This window comes from Dreissena polymorpha, chromosome 4 (assembly GCF_020536995.1).
Source record: "Dreissena polymorpha isolate Duluth1 chromosome 4, UMN_Dpol_1.0, whole genome shotgun sequence".
Classification (NCBI taxonomy): domain Eukaryota; kingdom Metazoa; phylum Mollusca; class Bivalvia; order Myida; family Dreissenidae; genus Dreissena; species Dreissena polymorpha.
Genome location: NC_068358.1, coordinates 19300221 through 19306386, shown reverse-complemented (window position 1 = coordinate 19306386; position 6166 = coordinate 19300221).

The window sequence follows — 6166 nt, the reverse complement described above, 5'->3', positions numbered from 1 at the left end:
CACATCGTAAATGTGTCTACTACGGTGGCATAGAGGTGACATTCACTTCTCATTTTTAAAATTGCACTCCTCTTTTTTCTATATCGTGGCCTCGACTTTGTAACTCGATGCCACGACTTACTAACTCGTGGCCACAAGTTAGTTTTGTCGTGGCAACGAGATAGAAAAAAAGGAGTGCAAAACTAAATAAAAGAGGAGTGCAATTAAAAAAAAAAAGAGCGGTGCAGAAAAAAATAAAGGATGGGTGCATTAGACAAAAGAGGGGAACATTCTATCTACCTCGAGGGAACGAGTTACTCAGCCAATCACATTTTGCGTAACATGTGTAAATATTCTGTACGCATATATATAGCTGACCAAACCGGACTTACTGTGATTATTACTTCCCTTTGTATAAAGATCACCATGGACGACCATATGGAACAATTTGATTGGCTGACTAACTCGTGGCCACGAGTTAGCTAAGTCGGGATCTCTAGATCTCAAAATTCTCTCTTCTTTTGTTTAATGCACCCTTCCTTTATTTACTGCACCGCTCTTTTTTTAATTGCACTACTCTTTTATTTAGTTTTGCACCTCTCTTTTTTCTATCTCGTGGCCACTACATAGCTAACTCGTGGCCACGAGTTAGAAAGTCGTGGCCTCGAGTTGCTAAGATAGAAAAAAGAGGAGTGCAATTTAAAAAAAAGATGAGTGAATGTCACCCCTATGCCACCGTAGTCTACCAATGTGTAACGATTTCGAAATATACTTTATTTCTTAATCATACGGCGAGGGGATTATTCGTGAATGCACAGGGATTCCCGTGTCTCGCTTTGGTTCTTGGAAAAAAACTGATGATCATCGTTTTTTTCACGCAACACCATGGGCGTTAAGTGTTCTTAAGACATTGTTAAAGTGCCGGCAATTCATTGCTCCATATAAAACTTTATGAATGATGGACGTTGGGATAAATATTGATTGCACTGTTTGTTTCTGTTAGTGTAAGAAAGATACACACTTAATGATTGCATTGGTAAAAGAAGTTTAAAATTAAAAAAAACAGTAAATGGTTTTTGTGTAAAGCTGTGGAAAATATCAGAGAAGTTAATATGAAATATTACGCTCACACTACTGTTCGGCATGTACTTTCAGTACCACATATTTGCATAAGTATCAAATTATAAACAGTGCATCTTTCATTAAAATAAAATAAGAACTAAGGTAGAAGTAAGAAAACATTGAGTCAATATAAGTGTTTTAATAACTGAAACATATTTTCGTAGTTTACTACGTCACGAAGATAATTAGTTTGTGCGTATATTCCGTATACGACAAAGCAAGTCCACGATTTATTGTTCACGTTTGATTCATAGTGTGCTCTTGACTTATGGCCTATTGTTCTCATATTACTAGTTACACCTGATTTACTTCATGTTACCACACGAACACAATTCAACGCGGATATATATATATGTGCAAATAATCGTTAGGTTGGGATAGTGGTAAACATACTGGAGGTTGGATTTCATCTTCCCCCACCACTCCACACCCACACGCACGCACGCACACAAAATAAAAAAAATGAATATCATGTTATTAACATGCACCGTGATTATCCATATTTGTATTATTTATTATTTTTACGCATATTTGTATTATTATGCATTTGTAAAAACGATGAACTATACAATGCCTAGGTGAATAAATTATGTATTTAGTTTTGTTGTTATTATGCGTGTGTTGTTGGGCGATATATTATCCATTCGGCATTTTTGTTCATGTTTTGTTTGTGTAATAAAAACGTGTCAGTATCGGCTCAGCGCTAGTAAATGTATTTGTTTTAATAATTTAAATACAGCCAAGATTGAGCATTTATGTCTCATCATAAAGCATTTTTTCAAACACATTTTCTTATTTGTATTGTTTATACGTGCGAAAGGGCATACCAACTACTTCCCACTGAACAACTACAAAAAGGCGCCCAAATTTATATTTAATGCATTCATCTTTAGGTATTGGCGTCGCACTGAAGTGCGGCGCTAGTATGTAATACGTTTTTTTCGCTTATGGGAGGAGAAGTTATTTTACGGATCAATGTATATATTTTTGTTTGCAGAATATCTTGCATAGTGGTGATTTTTGTGTGTAAATTAGTGTAAATAAGTACTGCATTTGTGCCTATTACATTTACTTTAACATGTATTGCCAAGAATGCAAAGCTAATTCTGTTAAGGTTCATGGGGGGATAAAATTCATTAAAACTTCGCTTTGGTTTTTCTTCATTCAATGTGGTACAATATGGTAAAACTATATATCATTTTAAAGCTTAAGACGGATAGAATAACATAAACACATTTTTGACATTCAATATTTGTGTGCTTTATTCATATTTTGGTTTAAAACCAATACATTTTTACACTAATTTACAAAATCTCAATCTTAAGTTAGGAAGGATATGCACTACCTTCAGTTGAATAAATACAAAGCTATATACATATACAAGGTCAAGTTAGCAACATTTCACAGAAAATTATTGTCATAAAACAACAAATGAGTTTTTATTCAGCTGCCTTTTTTGGATAAATTTCCTAAACAAAGTTCTAAAAATATCTTAAACGTAACTACTTTTTAAAAATCCAGGCATGGTGGATAATAAGAGTCACGATTCAATTTCAAAGGCTTAACAATTTTGTTATTTACCTCTCAACCAAATTGCAAATTTTAAACCATCTCAAATTGAAATAGATTGCAGACGACATATACAATTGTAAAGGAATATAAATAAATTGGCAAACCGATTGATTTTATATTTCGATTCCTTCTACCCATTTTGAAAGCGTGGCCATCGCTGTGCTCCGTAGAAAAACGTGCAAAACAAATCGGTCGAAACTACGTGCAGTGGTGAGAAAACCGGGTATGTGTATACACATACCTGAGAAAACACATATCTTATTTTGACAGTTGGGTGGCAACTATTAAACAACTATTAACATTAATCAGCAAGAGATCGCACTATATAACAGAAATGACCATGTAGAGATATCATCACTTACCCTATTTCAAATATTTTCCAGCTGAAAATTGTCCCCCACGCGTCTTTTTTAGTTTATTTGTATTGTTTTTCTGGAGCCGAAGTGCATCACAGAATATCCATCCAACTTCCGTTGTTTTCACTTTCGTTATTAAAAACTCCGTTTAAAAGAATTATTTCTACTTTTAGATTGTTAAAGTGATGTATTATTATATATGATCATTATAATAGTATACCCACGGTGCCTATACCAGGTGACTTTTTAAGATCTGTGTGGGGAGTTAAATGTCAACAAAAGCACGACAAAGGTAACATTTCTAAGGATAACTTTTTTAATATGTCATCATTTTCAATGGGATAAAGTGGAGAGCCCGCTCATTCATGAGAGTTTTCTATAGGTATCATGATTTTGTAAAACAAATGGATATTTCTTCAGTAAAGTGCAACCGCGCGTTTGAACGGTTAGAAAAAGGTAGGATCAGTGTGGGGACATTATTTTATTATGACACAGAAACATCACCTCTCGTGAAATAAAGCAATAAACTTTATGGGCGGAGCTTACACTATATCACTTTGCATTCTTTTTTCAGGTTTCTTTCATATATTATGAAAACAAAATCAAGAAAAATATTCTAACAGTAATATGATCTGTGTGGTATACGTGTTTAGAAGGATCTGTGTGGTATCCGTGTTTCTACAATTTACGAATAAATTTAGATAATAACGACAATATATATACTTTTTAATTAGTTTCAATTATTTCAATACAACAATTACTACTACTACTACTATAACTACTACTTCTGCTGCTGATACTACTACTACTACTACTACTATAACTACTACTACTACTACTACTACTACTACTACTACTACTACTACTACAACTATTACTACTACTAGTAGTAGTAGTAATAGTAGTAGTAGTAGATCTATTATTATTATTTAAAAATTAATTCATTTCAGTAATCACCTATTTGGCACTAGTGAGCGGACAAGGGTTAACGGAAGAAAAAATAGAGGAAACAGTTTCACGAGACAGGAATGCTATACAGAAGGGGACACTAGGAGTAAGGTGGGAGCGGGCGAGACGAAATGATAGCAAACTGTTGCCAACAATAAGAATGCGGATAGACGAACACAATGGACATTTGAATTCTGACACAAATTCTGCAATAGAAAGTGTGTCAAATATTACACAGGTTGACAAAAAGCAAAGGCATGTTCTTTCCTGAGTAATACGTATGTTTTAAAATCAAATTTGGAATACAAACTGATAAAACAGAATCCACCAGACGTATTGGCTTGTCATTTTGTTGTTATTTAAAGTTTAAGGTAAACGATATGTTTATTAAAGTCATGTAGAAACATATATATATGTGTGTGTTTGTGTGTTTTATTTCATATATGGAATTTATATTGTTGCATTAGTTTATTACATAGTATAGATATTGACAATCATTCGCCATGTGTTGGTGATAATGTCATGTTATAAATTGTCGTTGTATTCAGTGTAACAAGTGTATGCTTATCTTTAGCGTTAATTATTTTGAAGAGAATATTAAAAGTAAATGAATAAATATTATATTATATGATTATATATGTACGATTATCCTCTTGTGTTGTGGATGGATGCAGCTCTGAAGAATGTCAAGACGTATTTCGAATTAAGGAGTATTGTATTGTATACACAACCACATTGCATACATTGTTTACTGTCAATTACCACGGCCTAGAATTAATATAAGCAGGCAGTTAATTATGTAAAGCAATCGTGAAAATCCCTAGTATTAGAAACCCTGGCTGCTTATGATTATCGAACTAGCTCGTGACAGCGGTATTTAAAATTGAAACCAACGAAAAAACATCGCAAAACTTTAATCAAGTTATAATTAAAAAAGAATCACAGATTCGATAAAACAAATCACAGATGCGATATATTAATGAATAACGTAAATCCAAATTATTGTACAATTATTTGAGAATGATTTCAAACACACAAACGAACTAAACGAAACCTAAAAATTAATCAAATTCGGATAACTTTAGAATCATTTTGAAAAGTAAAGTAAAAGTAAAACAACGAATAAAATAACGTAAAACGATAATGAAGTTACACAGACAAACTGTAAACTATAATGATTTTTAATCAGTATTCACGGATTTATGTGAAGTCCTCACGTATCGAGAAAGGTTTGTTCTGCGTTTGTACGTTTTGAAACGCTCCTCACTACTGTAACACTTGTCATGCATGTGGGTATTGACGTGCTCTCTGAGGTCATTCTCACTCCTAATTGCCAACCCTTTCTGGTAACATTTCACCAATCCCTCTTTTTTGCACTTTTCTCTCTAGCCACGAGTAGGTACTTGTCCGCAAAGCTCATGCCGCACTGTACAGACACGTGGCATTGGGGTCCTTTGTTCGTTGAAGCCTTCTAAGATTGTAGGCATCTTGAGAAAAAAACAACATATTTTATTAACGTGACATTTCAATGCGTAAACACGCTATTTCAAAAATGTTAGTATCCGAGGACACGCGTTCGTTAGTTTTAAATTACAAACGATTTGACGATTATTGAGTTATTTCAAAATATATGATAACCTGAGAGATGAGATATATTGTATATTTGTGTTGTTTCAAGAAAATCCGTTCAGAGGAGTATTTAGGTGGGGGGCTAGGGGGCTAAAGCCCCCCCAGCTGGCTGGCTAGACACGATTTTTAATAAAATGAGCCCCTTAAAGTTTCAATCCACTTGTGTATTTCCTGTCATTTGTCCCTAATTAAGCCATAAACAGCTGTCGATTTGTGTGATTAGCCCCAAGGCATGTGTACAGACGATCTAACCTTCGTCAGCTAAAGTGCACGCTTCATTGACTGTAAGTAATAAACTGCGCTAGTTGATTGGCTGAAGAAGATACATTCAACTAATGAAATTCATCCATACATTTAGCTAAAGATAAATGTTTACAAATGGCTGCCGCATGAAACTTGTGAAGAACAATCTTTCAATTTGTACCAATTAAAGAGTTTAGACGAACGCAATTGACAATCATTATTATTTTCTCGGTAATTTCTTTGATGAATTTAATTGGTATTAGCTCTTTAGAGTGATAATCCTTTTGAGTAACAAGTTATTGTCAGTGAAATTCAAC